General features: G+C 42.3%; 1 long non-coding RNA gene and 1 pseudogene across 1 annotated transcript; both read right to left on the reverse strand.

The window, feature by feature from the left end:
- Positions 1-771: 771 nt before the first annotated feature.
- Positions 772-27412, reverse strand: LOC148215052 (uncharacterized). Its single transcript, XR_015796908.1, has 3 exons — positions 27337-27412; positions 2909-3092; positions 772-964 (listed from the first exon to the last, which is right to left on the reverse strand). It is a non-coding gene; the product is annotated as an uncharacterized LOC148215052 (long non-coding RNA).
- On the reverse strand, positions 17676-19320 carry LOC112540210 (A-kinase anchor protein 4 pseudogene; annotated as a pseudogene).

Genomic DNA, 27412 nt, shown 5'->3' on the forward strand with positions numbered 1-27412 from the left:
TGAACAATCAGAAGTGATATAGAAAACCTAAACATTCCAGTACACTTGATTTTTTTACTGTTCAGGCTTAGAAGAATATTGATGCCTTTTATCCAATGATTCAAACTTGGTGCATGTCTAAACTGGTTGTATGCTGCCATGCGACATGGATATGAGATGCTTATAAAGCATTTTCTGACCTGCCCTGTTCATATTTTATGTATGTTTTCATTTGTATGACTGAGCCCAGGACAAGTTAATAGCAACTGTATGTCAGAGATGTGCGTCTGACCTGCATCTGAAAGCTGTTGTCTGAGGTATGGACACATTGTTAATGCCCTGAACATGTTTATGGGTCAGACAGAAGCACAGCTCTCTGTGATAAAATAGGAATATGGAAGGAAATCCAAGTATCTTTGACCATTTTGCTGATTCTTTGTCTTCCCCAGTTTCTCTCTCATAAAAATTAAAACAAACCAAACTCTCCATGGATCGCCTGTCTCTTATGATTATCCTTCATACATGTGGATATTTCCCTGTATTACATCCACAGAGAGGAAAATGGCTTCCATTGCTCTGGTGAGGCTAATGATTGTTCTCTGTGATTTACTTCACACATCATGCTAAGCCATAATGTGATTTCATTAGTTTTGGCTTCACATACTGTGGCTTTATAAGCTATATTTTATGGTTTAGAGTCATAAACCATGGCTTGCGAAATATAATGGCTGGGTTCACTCAAGACAACCAAGATCAAACACACCACATAATGATTTAATGTGATTTATTAATTCAGTCTGTGTAAAGCTCTTATTGAAAATTATGTTATGGCAAATGTAATTCACAAATATAATATAAGCATATTGTTCTCTCTTGGGCCTATGAATCCTTCTTGAATTTAAACAAGTTTTAAAGTTGGCATCTTCCATCACCTGAAACTTCAGAGCCATTGGCTGGAGAAGATGGAATTTATAGTCCAATGCATCTGGAAGACACATAAAGTTTAAAGGGTTGTAAATGTAGGTTTGCCATCATGCTGAGATAAAACTAAGGCCATCCCATTTATACAGTACTAGAATGGAAATAGGAGTACATCTGTTACAGGAGGAGGAACAGCTAATCAGTCTCTATTTGCATGACATGCTTACCCATAGTTAACTGAATCCTGCTTTACTTGATTAATCCAGTTTTCTAGATTCAAATATGCTGAATCATAAACTAACTATATGAGGAAGGTTTGTCAACAGGCTCATAAAAAGCAGCTGGCTCTTATGTAGACAAGACCTCTAATTCCAATTCAGGCCTTCAAAGGGGAACGTTTGTATATGAGCAAAGATTTGTTGTAGACATTATATCTAGTGGGTTGGATCTAGTTAGTACTGTGAGACTTCAACAGTAGGGATCAAGAAATGATCTGAAAAAGCAATCCTTTTAAGGACTGGGATGAGAGGGGAAAGAAATCGGAGTTTAGCTAAGAGAAGTCTAAATCCAATGCATCACAGCAGGGTTCATTACAATATTATTTTCCCACCCCCATGCCCAGCAAATCAATGCATGTTAATCTTTCAAAGCAAGAATGCATACTCAAGACATCTGAGTCACTGATGTACAACAACTCTTAGATGGTTATACAGCCATAAGTACTGTATACATTTTTGCTTTGGTTAAGGCAAAAGTGTCTTGTTGGAACAAACCAGGATTCACCCTATCCACTATTTATAATTCTTTGAAAGAATCCCTACAACCAGGAGGCATTAAGTAATCCACTGGAAATTAGTCTGTGGCCAGCTGTAGATGGCTATCCTCTATCCATGCCCACAAAAATCATACTAGAGGTTGAAGCTAGAGATATAGAGATTGAAGTCAAACTGGGGTAACACAATCCAAGATGAGCATGAGAGACAATTGTACAACACAAAATTAAAGTACTGATTGACCTGCCTCTTCTAATTCTTTAGAATGGATGCTGGGAGCAAATTAGGTAAGATACATCTGAGTGTGTTGAATTGCCATGGCAGTCTTGTGGCAGCAGGTCCTGACATGAAATATGTTTCATTCCATACTCTGATGTGGTGCTCCTTCCTTGATATGAGCACCATGGCCTATGCTCAGTCCATGCTGGTTTCCCACTCTCTGTAGCGCACACATGGGATATAGTAGCAATGAGCATCATAGGGCTTGCAGAGATAATTTTTATTTAATGTGCAGCTCTCGAGGTAGACATATACTAGAGACTCTGAATCCATGAAGTTCATTGAAGAGAAAAAGCTGCAATGCAAACATGGTTTTAATAAGGAAGGAATGGAAAGAACAGGCTACTGTGGTTATAGCCATTCTATAGTTGGATCTCCTGTAATAGGAGATTGTACTCACTGGGGCTGGTGCAAGGTGCTGGCTTGATCTGAACCCTGATCGGCCCCAATTAAGGAGGCTCTCACTTGGTTTGGGGAGCTGAGGTGAGCTGTGGTTTGATGAACCAGCACATTCCCAGCTGCTGCTTGGGTGAGGCCAGATGCCCAGAACGATGCCATGTCTAGCCAGGCTGCAAACAACCAAGCTTCAGCAGGCCATAGCTCTGTAATTATTGCAGCAGAGACTGTGGGGGTAGGGTGGGGTGGGGGAGCGAGTCGAACCTGTGTATATAAACACTGCTGTGCTATCTTCTCTGTGGCATCACCCTCAAAGAAAGGGCTCAAAGAAAGCTCTAATTTCAGGGCTTAAGACTAGGGGTGGTTGTTACTGAAAGGGCTGTGACCCCGAGCTTTCATCTCAGCTGGCTGAGGAAGAACACAGTTTTAGCATGGGGACTGGCAGCTCTGAGCCCTTCCCAAGGATGTAACAGCAGCGGTACTGTTTGGAACTGGGGATTACGTAACTTTGTCCTTTGGGGGTCTAAGGTCCAGTAGCCTGCTACATCCATCTTTCTCACCTGGCTGTGAGGAAACTGGTCAATGTTTCCATTGGGTTGCTTGCACAAGAGAATGAAGGCATCTCCACATGTAGGGTTGCACTGATCCAGGACTGACTCCATAGCTGTATGTTTCCGCATTATTTAATTCCACCTCAGCTGATACTCTATAGGAAGCAAATGTTCCAGCAGAAACAATGGAGCTCTGTGGAGATTAAAATGGCATTTTCTTATCGATAGGTGCTCTTGCCTCTGTCTTCCATTTCTCAGCTTTGCCCACAAAGATTAAATGGCTGTAACTTCATGTTATCATTTCTCTGATATGACACCATAGTAAACCAAGCAGGAAATGGTGCCTTGATGGCTTTGAAGCTCCTCTGATTGCAGATGCTCAGATGTTTTTAGTGCCACACCAAACATACCTTAGATGCACTGGTTGGATCAGGTTTTATGCCTCCTATTGATCAGTTGGAGAATGCAACGATTGCCTCCTACTGGATTATCTGTGTTTCAAGAGGGTGGCAATGAGGATGGTTGCAAGTTGGCTTAAAACTGTTTCCAAAGGCCTGGGAAACAAAAACAGTGGTTGTATGGAAAGGACCTGGCTCAAGATTCTTAGACATTTGTGACTATAAAAGGATTTCTGGAACACTGGAAGTGGAGGAGAGGTAATGGAGAGCTGGCCCATGGTATTTAGCCTCCTTTCCTGCTGGCAGGATTCCTTACGTTTAACCAACCTTCTTCTTCTTTGTCGTACTTTTTTCACTTTTTTGTAAAGCCCTTTTTATGTTTTTTTTTCTTTGATGATATACGTATCTCCATTATTATTATCATTGTGTTTTGCTTTTTTTTCTTTTTCTTTTTGTTATTAATTAAAAAGCAATAAAAAATAAATTAAAAAAACATTTAACCAACGGTTGATAGATAGTCAATTGTCTCCTATTATAGAAGGCAAATCCATAACATCCTTCCTGGCAATTCATTGTGTTTTACTTGGAACTGAATGAATTCCTTCTTGTCCTTTCTTAGTAGCACTGTAAATATTGACTCTTCATATTTTTTTTTGTGTCGTTTTTCAGATGCTTTAAATTCAGCACTTTCTGGCCCTTCGTTTTTGGTTACCCAAGAAAAGTACAAGGCAATTTGTTCAGTTCTAGCACTTTCTTAAAATATGGGTGCAAGAAAGATGCTGGGTCCAAGAAAGAAGAGATGTTTGATGTTAGGTGTGGGGCAGCTAACCTTAATATCTCTATCTATCATATCTATCTATCTATCTATCTATCTATCTATCTATCTATCTATCTATCTATCTGGATCTTTTTACAAATTACGAGTCCTGGTTTTAATATCTTCTGGCAGTTATAATTGTGAATTAAATCAGTGGACTGTTATGTCAGTGACTTCCTTGATCTCCAGGGTTTTATGTGGAATCCTTCTCAGTTACAGTAATGGCAATGTGTATTCATTAATAAAAACTTACCTTAACAACATTGTAAACTTAATAGAACTGCTATCTTAAGTGTGCTTAATTGCCCATAAGTCTCATTGTGGAAAGTAATGGGAGTTACTTTTAATTAAGAAGAGATAAGCACATGCCTCTGGATGCAGAACCAAGAATCCTATTCCCTGGAATTTCTGAAAGCTTTCCTCTACTCTTATGGGGAACATTGATTGTTTTTCTCATCCTGATAGCTTCCAGGGCCAACAATATGACAGCCCTGTGGTTGTCACAGCTGTCATTAAGGCAGCCCTTGTTAAGGATATGGAAGTCCTGCAGGATGAGCAACTTGGGTTTTTTCTAACCACATATGTTAGCCAGCCCTAGCAGGGAGACTGATGAGTAGGGACATACAGCTGTTGAATATTCCTCTTCTCTTTCTCTTGCTTGGTGGGTTCTTTATCTGTGTTAGCAGTACCAGTTCCTGTCCTGTAGCCTTCCATTATGGTCTTAGTTATATAGCCAGATTGGCCTATGGACCACAGATGTATAATTGATTGATTGATTGATTTACAGTTACAGCAGGATATAAATCTGACAAAAAAACAAAAAAATTGTAATTTGATATACCAAGTTGAAGAGGCAATTGATTAACTGGAGAAATGTTTATAAGAAGGAATAGGTTTTGTCAGCCCTATAAAGTAGACCAAACTAAGAAACCAGTGACATCTGGGTCTAAAACAACTTTTATTGCAATAGCTATGGTAAGGAAATCATACAAGTCTGAATGTGCTTCCCCCTTCCTTCACTTTGTGAGAAATAGGGAAGGGCCCGTCCGAGGCGTTTTCTTAAGTTTGCGTCTTGGAATGGCTTCAAATCACACTTGTCTAATCACTGCCTTGGTAATGGACCTTCCCACTGTTCTTCAAGGCCATTCTCTACTGTATGGCAGTGTTTCTCAACCTTGGCAACTTGAAGATGTGTGGACTTCAACTCCCAGCATCCCCCAGCCAGCTATGCTGGCTGGGGGATGCTGGGAGTTGAAGTCCACACATCTTCAAGTAGCCAAGGTTGAGAAACACTGCTCTATGCCCTCTACAGGTCTCACCCCCTCTTTCCCCAACACCCAGTGAAAGCAATGCTGAAGAGAGCATGAGTGGTGGTTCACTCTTGCTTTTTCCATACCCTATCTCCAAAACAATTCAAGAGGGCACAAGTCACCTAAGCTAAAGCTCATTGCAGATGAAAATATAATCTTGAAGTGAATTGTATAACTATCAGGTAATGATCAGAAAGTGAAAAGTGGTAAGATCAAAGCTCAGCAGCTTAATTTTATTAAATAATCAAGCATTACTGTTAAAGCCAGGTCCAACAAAACAGGAAGCCTTACTCCATCAGAGAACTACATGGGAATGGCACTGTCATCCTCAAATACACCCTGAAATGGTACTATCAAAGGGGCTCAGTTACATCCAAAGTTATTAACCAAGTGCAGTCATGTGACTATATTCAGAAAAGGAATGATAATCTCATAGGCATTTTTCTTTTTTGGCAGAATGGGGTGGATTTCTCCTCCTCCTGGTGCCTCTTTTATACCTGCTTGATTTGGTTTGTTAAGGTGTGGGGCATAGAGTGGGCAGGGAGTGGGAGCTTGGCAGGGCCTTCTGTGCCCACAGGCCCCATGGTGGCTGCTTCCCCTGCTTCACTAGACTTACACCACCCTTGCCTGCCTTCTCTTTCCCTCCAGCTCTAGTACCATCAATATCCCAGGCAGTGTCTTGCAGCCAACTTTCCCAAGCCTACAATTAACATGGTATCTTATGTGTTTCTCCTCATGTACATAGCAATTACTTTTTCCTTCAGTCAGCAACTAAGCGAAAAGATAAAATAAAACAAAACAAAAAGGATAGGCAGGCAGATATAATTAATTTCTTTTGGCTTTGCAGGTACTATTGGTTCATTAGTGGGAGACATTGGACAAAATCAGGATGGCAGACTAGAAGTTTTCCTTCAAAATGTGCACTGTGCCAAACTATTTCACCATCTAGCCCTATATTCCAGATATTCAGCAAAAGAAACCCGAACAGTTTATATAATATAGAGTTATTTGATGTCTGTATTTTTTCCATGTTGAATACCCTCCTCCCCAAATGTTTTCAGAACAACAGCACTTCAACATGTGTTTATAAGATCTTTGTCTCAAAAAGTATTGTATAAGATTCCTTAAGCTATGTGACAAAGTACAGGTAGTACTTGTTTAGCAATGTCTTGTTTAGCAACCGTTTGCAGTTACAATGGTGATGAAAAAATAACTTTACGACCAATCCTCACATTTACAACCTTCGCAGGTCTGTAAAGCAAAGGAAAGCTGAAGTAAGACATACGCACAGTCGCGGTTTCACTTAGCAACCACTTCGCTTAATGACTGAGTTGCCAGTCCCAACTGTGGTTGCTAAATGAGGACTACCTGTAATTAAGTTAAGATAAAGATGTTCAGTTCTTAATGGCTCTGGGAGATACTTCTCTGCCCCACCTCTCTCATAGGATTGTTCTCATGGGTGGAAAATTGGAGTAGAATGTGTTATGTATGCCACCTTGAGCTCTTGGGGGAAAGGCATGATATAAACAGAACAAATTGATTGATTGATTGATTGATTGATTGATTGATTGATTATGTGCGCATCAAGTCTGTGTTGACTGTTAGTGATCATATAGATAGATTTTCTCCATGATGATCTCTCTCTAACCTGGTCTTTCAGGTCTTCCAATGGTATACTCATTGCCACTATACAGTAACTGACTCCATACACATTGCTGCTGGTTGTCCTCTTCTTCTCTTTTCTTCTACCTTTCCCAGCATTAGTGCCTTCTCCAGAGAGCTGGGTCTTCACATAATGTGTCCAAAGTAGGACAATTTGAGCCTGATCATTTGTGTCTGGAGTGAGAACTCTCTGGCTGAGTCTGTGGCATATTTCTTCACTGCTTGTTCCTTTATTACTGATGGTTGATCCTAAAAGGCAGAAGCTGTCTATCACTTCTATATCTTCACTGTCAAATCTAAGGCTGTTTGTTGCATCTGTTGTCATTAGTTTGGTTTTCTTGTGAAACAGAACAAATAAGATTAAATATTTCCTTTCATTGATTGCTTCTCCTCAGTATCAGTGTTATTACATAATGTGCTTGCTTTTAATCCATAATCCCTAAATCCTTTTTGGATACTTCTCCTTGGTACTATAAAATACATTTAGAAATCAAATATGGATTTATATTATTTCAATGTCAGGGCTCCTGCATCAAGAGTTATTCTAGTTTTGCTACATCAACCTATGAGAAATTTTATTTGTGGAATTTAATCTCATCCCTCCCAGTCCTATTGTTTTAAGGGAGCAGAGAATTAAACTCAGAATACTCTGAAAATGTAAAGTCGATATATGTCCTGAAAAGTTGTCTAATCAAAGTCTTATATTGCTTTTAAAAGATATCCAGGGCTGGGCAAACCTCAGAGCATTTTAAAGAAGTCACCATGAACAACACTTTGCATATTCTTAAAGTTCTAAGTTTCTTATCTGGATGCACTGATGAACAGGTCATCCCCTGCTGATGTAAGATTACATAAAAACACAATTCCCTAGAAAAAAAGAAGATTTAGCAGAGCAATTTAGCAATAAAGGTGTTTACTCCAAAGAGAGTCTTGCTATGTTCAGTGAACCCTCAGGCAAACAGGTTGAGGTTTATAACCTCACATTGCAATGCACTGTATATTGTTTACAAAGAAATTAATCCTGCTATTTTCAGTTGAAGAGTGCATAAGATTGCAGCCTAAGGAACAAACTGCACATCAGATATTTCATGCTTTTAAAAAGCCAGGGGTAAATGGTGCTAAACTAAATGGGGCTGCATACTAATTACTTGCTAAAGATCTCATCTTGGCTCCCAGATACGCTGTTTGCACCAACCATACCTGTACATTTTAGCAAGAAATTGACAAAAATCTCCAGGTTGGTTTGATAACACTCACTCTGAATAGGACCAATACAAATGCTTTGACTTCTTCAATAAAAGTAGCCAGCTTAAGCAATTTTTAATTAAGCAATTTTAAGCAAATTAATAACATAATTTACAGCATGGCCCTAATGTACTTTAGAGCTTGGAGAAGTATGCCTTGAAGTTGGCAGCAATTCAAGGCACATTCCGGAGCAATCATGACACACATTTGTATTAATCTGTGTCACCATCTCAATCTGTGATGTTTTGTACCAGTCTATGCTACTGAACAGTCCTCCAGGGTGGCTCCTCACAGACTATTGAAATAGACTAGATGCAAGGTTATGACCTCTTGGATGATGTCACCAGGCCGAAACGGGAGGGCTGGGGGAGGAAAGTTTGTAGTCTTCCTATCAGTTGTCTCCAATCAGTCCGTTCCCTGGAACTTTGAAATGATCATGCTTAATTTTTCCAAATGTATCCTATGACAAATAAAAATATCAGTCTGGATTCATTTGCTTTCAGGAGGAGAGCTGGAGGATGGAGGGGAGGAGATGGGGGGAATGAAACAGCCTTGCCTGGTGCTTCCCTTGTAATCATAGGCGTGTGACCCTGCCAAGGCCCTTTCTTCTTCTGCCATTTTGTGGCTGCTTAAATACAGGTTTCCTCCCAGGCACAGGCTGGCTTTTGCTGTGTGGATTTGCCAATAGTGAATGTGCCTTACACAGCTAGTTTAAACAGCGGCAGCTGTGTGAAGCATGGACATGTGGCAAGCCCTCCTCGTGACCCTCAACTGCACTTCATCACTTCTGGTTGAGAGCAGGCAGGCAGAGGGAAGGTTGGACATCTCCACTAATCAATACAGGGCTCCATGCTTTGGGACAGTCCTGAAAAATGATGCATTTAAAAAATGGGACTAGTCATGGTGGTGAAGCTTCTTCCTGATCTGACTCTCTAGCTCCACTGTTCTTCTGAGCTTGCCTTCAATGCACAGGCCCTTTATTGCCTATTCTGGTGCTTTGTGAGGTGACCAGCTGAGTAAAATGGCTTTTGTTGACCCAAATTGAAAGAAGTTTGAAAAGGAGTGAGGAAATCAATTGTGCTTTCCTTGTGCTGCTCTTGAAGACCACTCAGAAGCTACAACTGGTCCAGAATGCACCAGTGCACACAGTATCAGGTGTTCCTAGGTCCACCCACATTACTTGCAGTTTCCTTCTGGGTGCAACTGAAGGTGCTGGTTATCACCATTAAAGTTCTACATGGCACAGGAGCAGGTTATTTGTGGGACCACCTCCTCCTGAGAGTCCCACCAGACTCTCCCTTCCTGTCCCACCAGACCACCAGATTGGATAGGGTAGGCACGCTCCAAGTCCCTTCCCTGAAATCTTGCCATCTAGTGGGACCTTGGAAGCGTGCCTTTTCCATGGCTGCCCCTACCTTATGGAACACCCTCCCCCTGGTGATTTGGCAGCCCCCACCCTTTTAGCCTTTCAGAAGACCATCAAGACCTGGCTTTTTACCCAGGTGCTGGAATAGAACGAGGATATCTGGAGCTGGGTTTTTTTTTTATGGTTTTATGCTTTATGAGTTTATTGGTTTTATTGTTGTGAGCTGCCCAGAGTTTTGTTTAAGATGGGCAGCCATACAAATCTTTTCAATGAATAAATAACATGAATAAATAAATCAGGAATGAAAGAAGGAATTGCTGAATGATGAATACTCTCTCATCTACGCGCTGCTCTCCTTTAACAGAATGCTTTTCAGCTCACTTAAATAGCTGGGGGTGGTTTCACATTTATACTAGCTTATGCCAATGAGACATAGCTGCCATTTTAGTCCCACTTCCCTAATTCTCAAAGCTTTTATAAACCAATCTAAAAAAGCAATATAGCACCACTGGTGGTGCTAATTCTTCAAAATATCTACATCCTTGAACACGGTGGAAGTGATCAACTGCGGAAAACTAGAATATACCCTATATACAACCAAAGTATGGCCTACAGACACTGCTTTATGAATATGTAAAAATGCAAGCCAATAGACATCACTGGTCATGATCTTACAACTGGATGAGACAAAGTTGTTATTCTCCTAATGTGTTTTTCTGAAAATGTGCCCACAGTCAATGAAAGAAATTAAAAGACCTACATGGGTATGGGCAAAAGGGACAGTTCTAACACTGAGTCTCTGACAATGTTTCTCCCATTTAATTCACTCCACTGGGAATGGTGAGTAAATAGTTTTATGGCAATGACACTATTTGATTAGCAGGCCGGCTCAATATAGATCCAATGTTTGTCACCGAAGGATCTGGGGATAGGATACATTCCAAAGTTTTGACAGCTGATCTGCAAAACCTCCTCAGCCTTGGAGCATCTGGCACTGAGAGGAAGATGGGTGGGTACAAACCATGAAAATTTGACATTCATGTAAATAAAATGAGGAGGTAGCATAAGGTATTGACATAAGGCAATAGACAGGCTGCAACAGACCTTAGGACCTGCTCACAGCTGACTAACAGGTGGTGGGACCAACCTAGACTGTGAGTGCCCTCTGGTGGATTGCAAAAGTAATTGCATTGACATAGGAGCTGAGCGATTTGAGGAGCACGTTACTGGCAGGACAGCAGGACAATAGAAAGAACAGAGACGCTACATCCAAGCTTACCACTTCTTTCTTTCTTTTTTTGTGGAAAGATAATGCACAGTATATGGATGCTAGTCCTTTCTGCCAGATTGACCTCTGAGTCCAACCCATTCTACCCCAGTGACTCTGAGACATTTGGCAGCAAACGGAGGTATTGCTGTTTGCCTAAATATATAACCTTGCCACCTGGTTTCATCCCACTGGCAGGAGGTCTGGGTTACCACATTTCCCACAATCCATTTCCACTTGTCTTCAGACAAGGTCATCTCAGATCCTTGGACTCCGCAGCCCTAAAGCAGAATTTCATCTCAGCTGTTTAAAGTCACATCCATTCTTACAAAATTGAATTCCATCTTGCGTTAACAATATTTGAGACAGCTTCCATCAACAAGAATATATTATTATAAAATCTACCCTTTAGCCACATTAGATTAAATGCCATTAAATAATTTATGAAAATTTTGTGGCCCTGATTAGTACTGATGTTTTGAAAAGACAATATTAGGAATCATCATTGAGATTGTTGGCTTGAGAGCTGTCAGTCTGGGTCAGATCAAAGACATTTAGAAGTAGGTTGTGTTGTTTGCTTAAATTTCACTCAAATGAAGTGAAAGTGACTGGTTTTAGCCTTCTTTGCTTGTACTGGGGTTCTCAAAATGTGGCCATGAGCTCCTGGGGGACTGTGAGCAAATCTAAGGAGGATTGCACTCCTGCTCTGCCTGGACATGTGCATTTTTTACTTAGCTACTGGCACCAGATGAAATTTATTTTTATTTATTATTAAATTTACATGCCCCTTGGAAATTGGATGTGAGATCCAGGCATTGGGGCAGTCTGATGGCTTTTGCTCTCACAGGAACAATCCCAGCATGCTCCTAAGTAGTCCAAAGTAACTTGGCCCAGATCAAAACACTCTTGTGTAATCTCACTTCCCCCTTTTCCAAGACATTATAGGAGAGAGCTGTGTTAGTCCATGGTAGGCAAAAATCAGAAAGAGTCTGGTAGCATCTTTTCAGACTAACAGATGTTATTAAAAGCATAAGCTTTCATGAGCTGCAGCTTACTTCTGAGGGTGGGTGTTCCTGGGCTTTCTCCTGGGTCCTGGTGCTGAGCCAGCATGCCCATGGCAACCTGAGAGCTACACCTCCTTGACTTCTTGCAGAATGATGCCTTGCAACAAGCATCTTCTAGCTGGAGATCTTCCTGGAGCATTTGACCCGTGCTGTAGATTTTCTCCGCTTGGCTACTTTCAGAGTGTGAGGTGATCCTCTCCCTGGCAGCTGCTTCTCAGTGAGGGGACCCATCTCCCTCCTTGTAGCGCCCATCCAATGGCTTGGTCCATAAGTGATTTCACACTTAGTCTTCTGACATATTTCTACTTCTGGTATTCAGTCATTCTTTCTAAGATTGCTACCCTCCTGGGGCCTCTTTAGCCTGTCCCCACTTGCAGTTTAGCACATCACCATAACATCCTGACAGTCCCTCTTTTCCCCTTCTCACACAGTTGGCCCATCTCATCCCTAGCCTATGGTTTAAAGTCTTAGGCTGTCAACTAGTTCTCCCTGCATTAATCTGTCTCTGTCCTGCCACTGTTTCAAGAGGTCTTTTTCCACTTGCCCCTTACTGTGGCACAAATGCCTCCTGGCAACCTCTTTTTCTGCCATAACATTGCTTTTGCCTCATTCCAGCCTATGAGTGAGACAGGCTTAACTCCTCCTTTGCTGCCTTCCCATATTCTGATTCTGCCTGTAGGACACTTCAGGTGTGCAAAATGTCTTAGGCTGTCTCACTTGTTACCTTGGGAAGCAGCCAGGTGACAGAAGTGACTTGAAGTAGAGTTAGGATAGGGTGATGTGATTGATTCTGATTTGGGCAGTAGAATTAGAGACCTTCAGGGAGACATCAGAGCAGATTATCCCTCAGAAAGGAAGAAGATAAATCCTGCCCTAACTGTTGCATGAAAGGACTGCTTTGATTCTGGAGAACTTTAAACTGTTTTACATACTAGAATATATCCAGATGAATATCTATTGTCATCATAGGGTGCAGGTGAAATAGACGCAGAGGCTGATGATGATCAGAGAGATGGTGGCTTGTCTGTTTTGGTACAAAATGTCCAAGACACTGAATGTCAGCTTGTCCAAGCACCGTGGGAGCCCCAGTCGATAACAGGAGCCCTGCCAGAGTGTGGTCTGACAGTTTTATTTGGGGGGTGGGGGTGCGTGTCACACAAATTCATTCATTATTTTAGGGAGCCAACACCAGAATGTTTGGGAACCCTCAGCAGACGTGGTACACAGTGCAAAATCTATTGCTGGGTTTTACTGGAAGCATGGAGTTTGCCTCTCTCCGGCCCCCTTTGGACAACACTTTTTTTTTTTTTTTTTGGTAATAGCTCAACACATCCAAAACAAAAGCTGCTGTCTCAATTTCTAAAACTCATATTTCTTCATGTGCAGATTTGAGACAAGCGGGGAATCCAGTATGTTCTTCCCCGGGCTTCTTCACTGAATGACAAAAATGATCTCATTCTTATTAGATGGCCATAAGAATGAACTTCAAGATAATTTAGTCTCCTCTCCTTAGCAGATATAGTAGTACCATATAATCACTAGATGGACCTTATGGAGAATGGACTGTTAGTTTATGCTAGAGGTACAAGGGTCAAAAAGATTTCTCTCTCTCTCTCTGTAGCTAGTACCTTTTTCTTGTCAGCTTTTAATTTATTGACACCCAGCACAAGGATGGACTTGCTCCTACACTACACCCATCCTTTGCATTGTGCCTTTTCCTCTTTTCTGCTCCCTGTGTGAAATCTGGAACAATGGGAAAGCCCAACCTTTGGGCTCTGAATCACAGAAGGTCACTTTTGTCTTGCTCCACCTTCCTGTCTGTGAAGGTAGATATGGAAGCATAGCATGATCCAGTGGTGGTACAGGTTAATACTATTGGCCCAAGAAGTGGGGCAGAACTCTTTCCCCAAAGTTCTTGAACAACGTGGAATTCTGAAGAAGTGGAAGGATAATAGCACTTCCACTTTCATAAATGGCGGCCTAAAGAACTGCAAGCTCCATCATACCGAACTTGCAGCCGACCCCTGTCATATTCATTGCAGATGATGCTATGGCTAATAGAAACAGGACTGGGATGAAATTTTGAGGATCATGCTCTGGTTTGCCCTACAGATGTATTGTCCTTTAGGGAACTCTTGCCCCTTTATGAAGGCACCCACGCTGGTGAGATGAGCCCATGAGAGTGGCTTGATGTGGCTCTGAAAGGAAACCCCCGACTGGCTGCTTTGAGCCAGCGAAGGGGTGCCTGCCCGACTGACTCTGCAACGCAGACTTGCAGTCTTTTGCCTGCAGAGATTCTGTGCCTGTTTCTGTCTGCTCCTGCCTGCATACGCCTTTGTGTTTCGGTGTGTGCACATACATGCCTGAGCCTTTTGTTTGGCTTTTCTGGTGCATCACTCATGTCTCCAGGCCCAGCTCACTCGGCTGGAATCTCTAGCCGCCGGGCCCTGTTCTAGATGAATACTTTTGAAAGCATTTTTTCTCCCTTAGCTACCAGATTTCCCTGTGAAAAGAAAAGCACCAACTCCCTCTGTCTCCCTTAGTGTTGGGGAGCCTTTGGGAGCCTCTCTTGCTCCAGGGCTGCCCGTTCTGGCCCCTCTCTTGGCCCCTCCCTCCTGACTCATCAGGACGTGGGCAGTGGGCCAGCGGAGGAGGCTGCATCTTTGCCCTGACCTGCCTGCTGAACCAAGGTCACCTATGTGAGCCCAAAAAGTCCATGGAACAAGAATGTTGGAGGTCCAGGTTGATAGTTCTTCCTTCCAGACTATGCTATGCTTAGAAATTGTTTTTCATATAAAGGAGCTGCCCACTGCCACTATGGCCATCTTCTCTCCAGGCAGCTTGTCAAAGAGGGTGGGGATATGTCCTAGGACAGGTATGGCTGGCTCTTGTATGGTTACTCACTCACTCACTCCCTTCCTCTCCTTCCCATCCTTTGTTATGCTAGTCAGGGTGAGATTCTAAATGTATGTCAGAGCTTCTACATGGCATTTGTAAACACTTTCCATTGTTCTTTGCTTTATCTGTAATGGCCTATGACTATAGACAGCATGCATAAAGCACACGTCACTCTTCTGCAATCCATTCACACTTTCATGTGCAAACACACCCTGGAAAGAAAATAGCCCACACCTACAAAAATATTTTTCTTCCCAAGTGATAAAGACATAAGAACACTATTCTTTTTTGCATGTGGCCACTAGGAATATTGGCCTTTTTTCCTGTTTGTTCACCTAGACCGGTAATGTCTACTCGGACAGGCGGCAGCAGCACTCTGGGACCTCCACTGAGCCCTTTGTCATCACCTCCTGTTAATGCTGACGAGACTGATTGAACTGGGGCCCTTCTTCAGGAAAAACATGCATGTTTTGCATTGCATGCATTGTCCTTCATTAAGAAGAGATCAAGGTGGTTTTTATCTCCTCCGCATTAAAGTTGAGGAAGTGCACTGGTGTGTTTGAATGAATTGCTAAAAGTGGTGCCATTTCTAGATTCAAGTGGGTAGAGATGAGATGACCCCCACAGTCTGCCTAGTATTAGGATTCTACAGCAGGATTATAAAATCTGGTGAGGCAGAGAGCAAGGACATCACTGGAAATGCCCCTTCCCTTTCCTCCTCCACCATCCAGCAACAAGTACAGCTTTTCCCAGTGTGGATCAGCTTTCCTGTAGATCTTTTTTTTAAAAAACAACTGGACAGGTAGCTGCTCAAAAAGCAGAGCCCCTTTCCCCTGCTAACATTTTGGTTAGCAAGAGAAGTTATTTTTGTAAAGGAGATAGCAAGTCTCCTCTACCCTAGCAGAGGAAGATAGCAGATTCTGTTATCAGATTTGTTTGGATAGTCTCTGGATAGAAAATGATGGCGGATGAAGATTCAACAGCAAAGAGGAAAGGGTAAATGCATTGGTGGAAAAAAATAGGGAGGATTTGCTGAGGTAATTTATTGATCTATTAATACAGATGGGTATATACTACCCATTTCCAAGTGTCAAGATAGTTGTGACTCATGTCTAGAGCTGGCCCTACCGTTAGGCAGAATAAGACACTGTCTCAGGTAACCACTTTAGCTAATTAAAGGAGACCAAATAATAAATATTTAAATGAATTGCTAATACACTATTACTTATAGGAATTTCCTAATTCTAGTCAAAATGACTTGGCTAATTCAGGAGGGTAGGACATTATTTGTTGACCCTCCATAGGCAGCAGAAATATCCTGAACCCAGTCCAGTGCTAAGCTGATTTGAGAATCAACATGGAGTAGTGGTCAGAGTGCTGGATTAGAACCAGAAAACCTGGGTTCAAAGCCCTACTTTGCTGTAAGGCTCACTAGGTAATTTTGTGTCAGGTAGAATCCCACAGCCTGACCTAATTGAGAGAGGTGTTCTGTTTTTATAAGAGGTAAATGCATTTCTCGATGAACACTTGGATTGTAGATTGGGAATAAAAGGTGCTCAGATCCATGATCGTGAGCCATCAGCATCTGCAGGAGTTCGCTGCTTTCATCATTCTGACCCACCTTTGTCCCCCCCGCAGTGAACTTGAAATATGGGTAAAGAGGCAGTAGTTTCAGACAAGCTACTTGAGTTTCCTCTAATAGGAAAGTGAACTATAAAACCATTATAGCTATTGCTCATGGCCCATTTTGGTAAACCTTAATATTTGTGTACAGTACTGGAAATATCAAGGCCTGTTACTATTTTTTTTTTTTTTTGCTCAGATGGTGGTATAGGTCCCTCTTCTGGGTTGCAAACTGGCTCCCTGAATTAATTTCATTGATCTCTGAGTGACAGTACACACTGGTTTGGAGTTTGGGATTATCACCATTCACTTTGGCATTTAATAATGCTCTATTTTTTGCATATACAACCTGATACTTTCTTAGTCCAATCTGTGTATCACAGTCCATAGCTCCTTTTCTCTGTTTCTAATCCATGCAGCTATAATATGTCACAATATAGTGGAAGGAGACTATAAATATGCAGTTCACCCAATTATACATTTTGAGTTTCTTGAGCTCCTGAATATAAATCCAGTAAATAAATACAATAAATTATGGACTATAACACAATGGGAAAGTAATTCTCAGGTAACTAATGGGATGCAATATGGAAGGAATGGCTAAGCCCACTGGCTATTTATTCAGCATTCTCATCATATTTAGGCTGGAATGTGAAGGTCTTATGTAAAATAAAACATGGAACTGTTTGGATTTCATAAAGTATTGTGGTAGATTTAAGAAAATGCAGTTTGTTCCTGTGCTCTTTATTACCAAGCTGAAAAGCTTGCTGAAATAAAGATCTGCTAAAACCCTCAGAAGCTAGGAAAAAGATGTTACACATAAGGCCTTACTCCCCTAGTCACTATTGCTCCATTGAAGTAATGGTCTAGGGTTAGTTGTTACATGGCTATTGCTTAAGCTCTGAGGAAGCAATAAATAACAAGCTCTCTCTCCTCTTCTTACTTTTTAAAGTTTGCTTTTAATTGATGATCTTGCCCAGCTACCATTTAATCACCCAATCTGAATTCACTCCACTGCAGCTTGTAATGGGGCTGTGATGATGGTATCTAATTAGCTAAAACCAAGAGCAAATGCCTTTAGTTATCAATAAAGAGATCATTTGCATCACAGATCCTGCAGGTTGATCAATAAATGTGCTTGTCCATCTGCTCCATATTGTCATACAGATCTGACACTCCACTGGGTTGGTTCAGAAGAGGAGGTTCTTTACCTGTATGGTCTTCTGCATCTATCCCCTGTTCTTGTCCATGCAACTGTCATCAGAACTGAAACCAGTCTCTTGAAGGATCTTCTGGATAATGGACAACAGAAGGCTGCCTTTATCTTTGAGGCTATCACAGTCTGTTCTTCCATCATAAGACTTCGATGAGCGCTTTGGGCTTCTCTCGCCACTTCTGTCATAAGTGGAGTCATGATGAATATAGCCAAATGAGTTGGCACTGGTTTCACGGAGTCTGGCATTTCTGGTTTTTTCTAACAAGTGCTGCTGTATCTGCATTAAGGCTGTTAAAAGAAGCTCTTTTGCATACACGTCCACCGGCCCTTGCTTGTCTGGCCCCCGGCTTCCTGATGGAAGAGGTTTCCCTAGTCCACCCACCCTTTCCTTCCCCTGGCTGTGGGACTCACTTTTCAGGGATGCAAATTGCATGCCTTGTGTTCTTTGATTCCCCTGGGCCCCTAATTTATATGCCGTGAAAGCTAAACTTTGTGACCGAGTCTTATCATCCCCAGAGAGGAGTCTAAATAAGCGTCTCACCATTGCTTCCAAAATCTCTGTGGACTTTTGGCTTCCAACACTGTAGAGATTCTTCTTCAGCCCATAAATAAAATCAGAGTCTGTCATGAGTGCCCCTGTGATATTGTGCAAATTTTTCATTGAGGAATCTATCAAGTCTGAGATAATTTCCTTGGCATGCTTCACAAGTACCTCTTTTAAAACAGCACATGCTGGTGGAGGGTGTCTTCCCTTTTGGACTTTCATAGTCTTCAGGAATGATAGCATCATGTCTGAAGCCATCTGGTTTGCGTAAACCATCATCCCTCTACTGAGAGAGGTAGTATCATCTGCTCTTTTCGTTTTTTCTGAATACAATCCTTCTTGCTGCTTGAAATCGTTTTCTGAAGCTGTCTTACTTTCTGTTGCAGTATATTTGCTTCCTGGCTTATAAGAACTAATGTTTTGGCATATGCATTTACTGGCATGCTCCCATTTATCCTTGATCTCTTTACGTGTCATCTCAATCACTAAGGAACAGAGTTTATTAGCAAAATAGGCAAGATCATCTGAATTTCCTGTTTCAGCCATTGAAAGGTTGGAACCAGTGTTATTGTTGTTCTGAGATCCCTTATCAAACACCTTCAATTTCTGAGAGGTCCTTAAAGGAGTCAGTGCATGTTGGAATCCAAATGCATATTTCTGGAGGTCATTACTGAGCCAGCTGACAACATTGACATCTTCCAAAGGACCTTGCTTGAAAAGGCAGACTGCTCCATCAGTATTCAAGCACTTACTTTGTTCATTGTCCTTGATTACAATGACTTCCTTCTCCTCCAGGTTTCTTAAGTCAAGTTCACTGGCAGGGTCAGCGATGTTGTCGGATTGGTCACTCACAATATTTGGGTCCAAATTACTGTCTTTTGTGTTTAGATTGGCAACATCAACAAAGCAAATCATCTTACGTTCCAAGTCTTCTTTCTTTCTGTCGGAGTTGTAGGCGTTTATGTTGCACATTCCAGCCTGACTGTTTATCCAGTCAATTTCGTGAGCCATCTTTGTCAGTCAGAAGTGGAAATGTATTAAAGCCGTAGGATGTTATTTCAGCAGAGCAGCTTGGATGACCCGGCCAGACTTGGGATGTTGCCCTGTCTTAATCTTCCATGCTCTTCCTACTTGCAAATGGTATTCTCACTTGGGTGGACACATAGCAGTAGTGACTTCACAAAGCAGCAGTATCCCCCACCAACCAGCAATGAGTTGCTAGTGCTTCAACAAGAGTGTGCCCTGTCCCCACCCCCTCTGCTGTATCCAGAGCTATAGAGTATCTTTGGTTTCTCTTGAACAGCTTTGATGACCCTGCCAGACTTGAGATGTTTCCTCTCTCAGCTTTCCATGCTCTTCTGCCAGCAAAGGGTACTTTCACTTGGGTGGACAGGGAGTAGCAATGACATCACAAAGCTTCAGAACCACCTCCCAGCCAGTTAGCGGCCAATGTTTTAGCAAGAGGGGGCAGGGCCATCTTCTTCTTTTAAGCTCTAATTTAGCTCAAGTACTAAGGAAGACCCTTTATGAGGTCAGGTTGATAAGTAGGGGAATAGATGGCAGCAGATGGACTTCTCAGTTAGTCAAAGAAATTCAGTATAATGCAGGACCAGGCTCAAGCTCAGGCTCAGACTCGTCTGGCTTGATTTTTTGATGGACCTGTACTTTATATTTATCTGGTATGACAAGGGCTATTTTTGCTAATTATGACTAAGTAAATAAATAAACCTTGGAGGAAGGGAAGAGCTTTCCCAAAACCAGAATGCAAACGTTTTATTCATTTTGGTTAATGAGATCTCCAAGACGATGTGTCAGACTACCTCTTCTTAAAAGACCAAGAGAAAAGATAAAGTTAGGGAGAATGAATTAGAAAGCGGTTCCAATCCTGGCGAGCTATAAGACGTAGGAAGGAGAAGGTGTGTAGTTTTGCCTCTGCTGATGGAGGTGTGCATTGGTGTGTCTGTGTGTTTCTCTGCGTTATCACCACATTTGCTTTTTGAAGAATGACCATTTTGCTGTGCTTCATTGCAGTAATTATGTGATTTATCGTTTGAAGCTCAGTTTCCACTTTTGCTTTGTAACCCATTTTTGGGTAAACTGTTTTGTGTTTAGCTTCCAATTTGTCTTTGGGGAAAGTAGTGCTGAATTTTGTGACTGTCTGAATGCTCTTGGCAGCCATTTTGTAAATGAGCAAGGCCTCCCAGTGGCAACTACATTACAGGAAAGCTGTAACACTCTCTTCACATCTGAACATGCCCGTGAGCCCCAAAAGGCTGGGAATCTCTGAGCCAAGAAGTCTACTCACTGTCTACCTACCTGGGGTATCAAGCTAAAATTGACTTGAGGGCTGCAGGATCATTAGCTTTAGGGCTGTAACATTGAAACTTTTGCATACTTCATTACAACAGTCTCTAGTGAACTGAAGAGTATCATGGTATGTTTTTAAATATGCACTCACTAAATTTTTTTTTTTAAGTTTACTGTGAAACAGAGTTACTATTTGGTTTGGGCCATTTAGGGTGCAGTGATCGCTCATAACACTTTCTGTCGTGTGTGTGTGTGCCTTTGAGTCAGTGTTGACTCCTGGCGACTGCCTGGACAAGTCCCTGCAGTGTTCTTGGCAACATTTTTGGAAATGGTTTGCCATTGCCTTTTTCCTAGGGCTGAGAGAGAGAGAGACTGGCCCAAGGTCACCCAGCTGGCTTTGTGCCTAAGGCGGGACTAGAACTCACCTGGTTTCTAGCTTGATGCCTTAACCGGCTATACACTAAACTGGCTCTTTTCTGCCATGGTTCTATCAATTTTTGCAAAATGGCTCTACCCGTTACTAAAGTGTAGTCCTTAGGTAGAAAACAAAGTCGAAGTGCAGTACTAGTTCTGAAACAGGTTACACATCCTTGATATATTCTGTAATCCATGCAGTTTTCCTGCAAAAGTGGGCTGCATTGTGATTGCAGAGAGCAACATGCCTGCAAGAAAAAGTCTTGCTCAAAGCCAGAAGGCGTTTGTCACAAAGGTGAGAATGACTCAATCTTATCACCATATGTTTGGCATGATTCCTAATGGTAAGGAGTTAGAGAAGGAGCATGGTGCAGGTATTAACAATGGCATTCAGTAGGACTGGAGCAGAAGGTTATAAAAGTGCATAGGGGGAGGGAAGGAATTTACACTCCAGCAAAACGAGCTCTAAAAATGCTAATTTAAATGGCACGCATACTGTGTTTCTATTAAGTTAGGATCTAGTGCAGTGTTGTGGTTAAGGGGTTGGATGTGAACAGGGGAGGCCTGGGTTCCAATCCTTCCTGTACTATAAAAAGTTCCTTGGGTGACACAGAGAGCTGTTTTCTCTTAGTCCAACTACTTCACAGGGTTGACGTAGTGGGGATAAAATCAAAGGGATGTTTGGCTGTCAGAGAAAAGGATGTACATACACACACACACACACACACACACAATATATATATATAAATAATGTAATAAAATATAATTAATTTTATATAATATAGTATTTGTGTAAGCATTCTGTTGCAAACATGGAGAACTTATCTTATTTATTTATTATTTCAGGCTTCCAAGTGATTTTCAAGGGCAGACTCATGCAGAGCACATTGCAATAATCCAGATGGGAGGTGACCAAACCACGAGTGATTACGAGTAGGACCTTCTGGTCCAGGAACGGGCACAACTGGCACACAATATAGGTCTATGCAAAGGTCCTCCTAGCTGTGGTTGCCACTAGTTCTCTGGGCAGGAGGCAAGAACCTAGGAAGATCCCAAATTGCACACCAGCTCTGTCTGGGGGAGTATTACCCCATTCAGAACCAAAATGAGTAAGTCCTCAGATCCTGGGGGTCCTAGGACCCATGGCCACTAGGTCTTGCTAGGGTGGAACCTGAGCCTGTTCCTCCCATCCAGACCCCCACAGCTTCCAGACACTGAGAAAGAAGCTTACCCCGTCACTGGTTGGCCTGGGGTAGAGATGTATAATTATGATCAGCATGCTGATGATGCCTGTTCCTGGTCCATTAAAGGACCTCACCAGTAGCCTCATGTAGATATTAAATAGGAGTGAAGAGAGAGCAGTCTCCTGTGAAACCTGCAAAGCAGGGGCTTAGGGCTAGATCTCTCCCCACCACCTCAGACAAGAACCACCAGAACACCATGCCCACCACTCCCAACCCCCTGAATTTCTCCAGAAGGATACCATGACCACTGATATTGAAGGCTGCTGAGAGATCAAGGAGACCAGGATTCTGGTCCTTCCAGAGGTCATCACTAAGCATGATCAATACCATCTCAGTACTATATCGAGGTCTGAACCCTGATTGAAAGAGGTCCAGATAATCTGCCTCCTCCCCTCTTGAAAGAGATAGTTTGATACGTTCCAGTGAGCCAGACTTTGCAGAGGCTTAACTGTGGCATTATCAGGAATCTGCACAAGTCTGTGTGCTGGCCTATTCCAATCTTCTGAGCAAACCTTTCTCTTTCTGGCATTGTTACTGAGTTTTAATATGAAGGAATTGATAAGGAGATGCTAATAAATTACAGAAGATGATGCCAAGCAGATCTGCTTCTTCACTGCAGAGTTTGAATAATACCAGGAGCACCATTAAAGACAGGAATTCTACTGTTTTGCACTCTGAAAAATGTTCTTCCCATTTCTCTGCAAATATACTGTGGCAACATGTCCAGATTTATCCTGCTGATACCTTACTGAAACATTAAACAGCTAAAGCGGACTTTAACAACGTAGAAGTGTACATACTTGTGCAGTGTAACTCTATGCACGAGCACTCAGAAATAAATCACATTGGCTGGGGGTCACGCATGTTAAATCAAGGCTTATTCAATCATGGTTTACTGAATAAACTATAATGGCTGAGTTCACACAATATGCTAAATGGAAACCAATCAAATGATATTATTATATAGGACTGAAGTATAAAGAGCAATCTGATTATCTACCTCATGATTGCTTATTGTATTTATAATTTTATAACATAATGAAACCAACATTAAAACAACACCACATAATTCTAAAACATCACTCCAAAAATATTAAGGCCCAATTCAAATGGTGAACCCAGGTAGTGCCATTAGACTCATTTCAAGGTGGGTGAGGTGGGTGGGAAAGTTTGTATAAATCAGCAGGTCTTTAAGGCTTTCACAAAAGATGTACTCGATGGGTCATACTGATGTTTACTAGGAGGGGGTGCTAAGAGTAGAACAGTACTAGAAGGAGAGGTACTGAGCCCAAATCTACTTGCCTACCCACTCATATTAGATTTATATGAGAATTTGGGGATGTTAGTGGCAAATCATCAAAAGCACTCTGCAAATGTTTGGGGGTGCTCTGCTATAGTCTATATGCTCCAGAGTGGAAATGTAGCATTGCAAATATTTCTTTGATACCCATGCACAGAAATTAAAGGAGATCCTCATTAGACTCCCTCATAAGAGAGATCATACATTGTCTGGATCTAGCCCCCTTCCCCCATCCAGCCACAGGTGTGGAGATGAAGGGAGGAGGTTTTTAAGTCCAGGGTCTGATGGAGGAGGAGGAGGCGGCAGTAGTAGCCTTTCCCAGGGCTTACAATAGCTTTCTACACCCCCTCCATCTCTTTCCCTAACATATTTTGCATTTCTCTATCTTATCTTCCTCTTGCTCGCTCTCTGTCCGCTCCTCTGTTCCCAGCTGCCCTTGTTGTTTTCTAGTTCTCCCCTCAGCCTCAGCTGTTTCTTCACCTGTACCCCCACCAACCCTCCGTTGAAGGAGGAGATAACAGGGCTCCTTGATAACCCAGAGACAAAACAAAGACCTTTTGTGCTGGGATGAGTAAGAAAGGATGGACGGAATGTCCTCTGGGCACCAGACAAAGATGCATAATCAGTGGATTTGTGTGTGTGTGTGTGTGGGTGAGAGAGAGAGAGAGAGAGAGAGAGAGAGAAAGAGAAAGGGGCAGGCAGAGAGAGAGGCAGAATAGGGGGAGATGGATTGCTGAAATACTGTAGCAGTCACCTTTGGAGATGATGCACTGAGCTGGCTGAGATTCCAGCATCTGGGTCTATTCTCAGCCCTGGTTTTTAAAAACCAGGTGGCTATCTGCCTCAATACTCCGTCCATAAAATTTAGGAGAAAGCTCTGTCTGGGGCAGATGTGTGAAGGTCTCCTTCACCATTAAATCAGCAAGTTCATAATGTCCTGGACTGTTCAGTAATTGTGCTACTGTGAACTGGCCAGAGCTGGAAGCAGAGAGTGGGTTAGGCCCAATTAGGCCCAGCCTGGTATTACCAGAGAAACGAAACCATTCGCTGGGCAAATTTCAGAGCTTTCTTCTCAGAAAGTGTCTTCCTTTGGGGAAAAGCGTGTTGGGAGGGAAGCAAAGCACCCTTTGGAGGAAGCTCCAAACTGAAGGCAGCTTGGGTGATAAAGCTGCCTCCACCCCCTTCCATCTTTTCCAGGGTGTTTAATATTCTTTGCAATGACAGATTTCTCTTGTTATCCTTTCCAAGTTCTGGCCAGTGTATTAATCTCAGAACAAGTGGCAATTATTTCCTGCCCAGCTGCAAGAAGGCAACCGTCTCGCTATGGCTGCCAGCACTGAAATACTTCAGGACCTGCCTCCTTGAGGCAGGAAAGGCTGCCCCAGCTGCCCTCATACGAAATCATGGTTTGCAGGAAGGGGAGCTCTCCTGTCTCCCTGTTGATGCCCTCTCTCCAGCTGGCACACATACCTGTTCCCTCCTTTTCCTTTTTTCCTTACAGTATTATCTCTTCTCAGTGCCCACAATATGCTTTCAGAAGGCAGGGCTCCCAGATTTTCTGGGCTGCAAAAATGTGACCAGACACTAGATGGCAACAAAGAGATGCAGAAAACTCAAACCCTTTTCTACCATCAGAATTTTTGCATGGCATATTAGTAGCCCTAAGTACTGTTGGCAGATCCCTGGGTTACTACTGGCTCCTTAGTCCTAGTCTTATACCAAGGCTTAAGAAGCTGTGTTGCTTGGCTCCAGAGCATTTCGGTTCACAGACACAATCCCATGTGATGGTTCTCTGAAGCATGTTCACTGGCTTGTTCAAGGAGTAAACAACTGAGAGATCTAAAAAGAGTGTCTTGACAAAGCGAGCTTCTCTGTTTTTAATTACATGTTGGAGCATGTTAACTCGCATGCAGCTAGACTCTGTTTTTCTTCTCTGGATTGACACACATTAAAAGAACTTCATTCTGGAAAGACGCAGCTAGGAACAACATGGATTTACTTCTCTAACGCCCCAAAGAAGACAGAGCAATAAGATCCATTTGCTACAAAGAGCTTGCACTGTGTTTGGTGACTTTTCTCCATCTTAGAAGAGGAAACTCATGTGCAGTCTGAGATCAGAACAAGATACACTTATTGGGCTTGCACACAGGTCTTTGACAGAGTATTGCCCCCTCCTGGCAAGACGTTTTCTACCTGGGAAAAAAACCTTCACTTTTGGAACCCCCCCAAATTAGACTGTGAACAAATAAGAGTTATTTGCCCTCAAAGGATTGCATTCCCCCTGTTTTCCGGCAAACATCACTATACTAGGTGACACTTGTCCAAGGACAAGCAATTCTACTGCAGCTCTGCATGATCACTTGAACTCAGAATAGATGATCTGATATCAGAAGAAAAGTGAGTTAAAGATAAGACCAAAGAAACACGAGCGTTCTCTGCAGTGGCAAATATATTGCAATCACTGCAGCCTTTCATTGTTCATTGTTTCTTTTTCAGCACAGGCTAACAGTTCTCATCCAGCACATTAATGAGCCTTAACACACCCTTTGGGAACTGTGCATAGGATAATGTTGGTGGCAGGGATGATATGATTGATGGGGTGATAACTGGATCAAGAAATAAAAACAGACAAGTACGCGTGCTGCAGCGATGGGGAATCTATAACTTCTGAATGTTGTTAGGACTAAAGGTCCACGTGGACAAGTGTCACCTAGTATAGTGATGTTTGCCAGAAAACAGGGGGAATGCAATCCTTTGAGGGCAAGAGATGTTGGAGACCAACAATTTATTCACTCCTAATTATTATTTTGTACTCTGCAGTTTCCCCCGAAGTATATGGCACTTGTTTGTCCCTTACAGTTTTACCTTACTCTTCTTTCAAGGATCTCAGGATAACCTACATGTCTTCTCACTGCTAATTTGACATCTGAACAACCCTGTGAAGTAGATAAGGCTGAGAGTGAGTGAATGGGATGAAGGTCATCCAGGGAACCCGGTTACTGAACTGAGAAGTTTATCAGGCTTTTCCTATTCCTAGGCAGACATTCCACCCACTGCTTTCTAAGTCACATGAAATTCTGCAAACAGTTGTGAGGGGCGTGGAGAAATCTGGAGGCTTGGGGAAAACCACTAGGCTTTCAAAAATAAATTAAAAATGTATCTGGAGGAAGAATGCACAGATACTATATACCCTCCAGAACCCCCTGCCCCAAATCAGCAGAGACAAGTTGTTGCGACATTCTCAAAGGAAGGTTCCAAAGAGCGGTTTTTCTCTCCCTCTCAGTCTGCAGAGAACAACAGCGAATAGTATCCGAGTTTTAATTGTTGGGGAGGGAAGGAATGTGAGACAAGTGACAGGACAGGCTGTGGAAGGAACCAGCCCAGAAAACATTTGAGATGCTTGAGAATTCAATTCCATGAGTTCATAAATGAAAACAGTACAGGAGTAAACCCCCCCCCCCCATGTTTTGATCATTTATGTTCCTCCTTTCTTAAATGTTCCACTATGTCAAAACAAAAAAGCCACAATTCCACTGTGGGTCAAAAACCTTTTGTTAGCCCCACCAGTCAACTAGAATTCTTCGCTTCTTACCCACGATCTGCCAGCCCTACTTTTCGCTTTCCTGTGGCCTATCAGTACCATGTTCTGCCCCCTCCCACAGCAGTATAACCCACACAATTCCAGGTCTAATGCAGTATAATTTTAATCAGCTCCCTTTATTCATTTATAACACATAAATGGAAGCAAATGGGTTTTCTCACCTAGAAGTCACCCCTCCAGAATGTTTGCCTCTTGTTTTGGCTGAGTCAAGCTTTCCTTCTCTCACACTGTTTCCAT

The sequence above is a fragment of the Python bivittatus genome, unplaced genomic scaffold (genome assembly GCF_059951505.1).
Source record: "Python bivittatus isolate LINGU-HERP-01145 unplaced genomic scaffold, Pbiv_v1 ctg000480_np1212, whole genome shotgun sequence".
Classification (NCBI taxonomy): Eukaryota; Metazoa; Chordata; class Lepidosauria; order Squamata; family Pythonidae; genus Python; species Python bivittatus.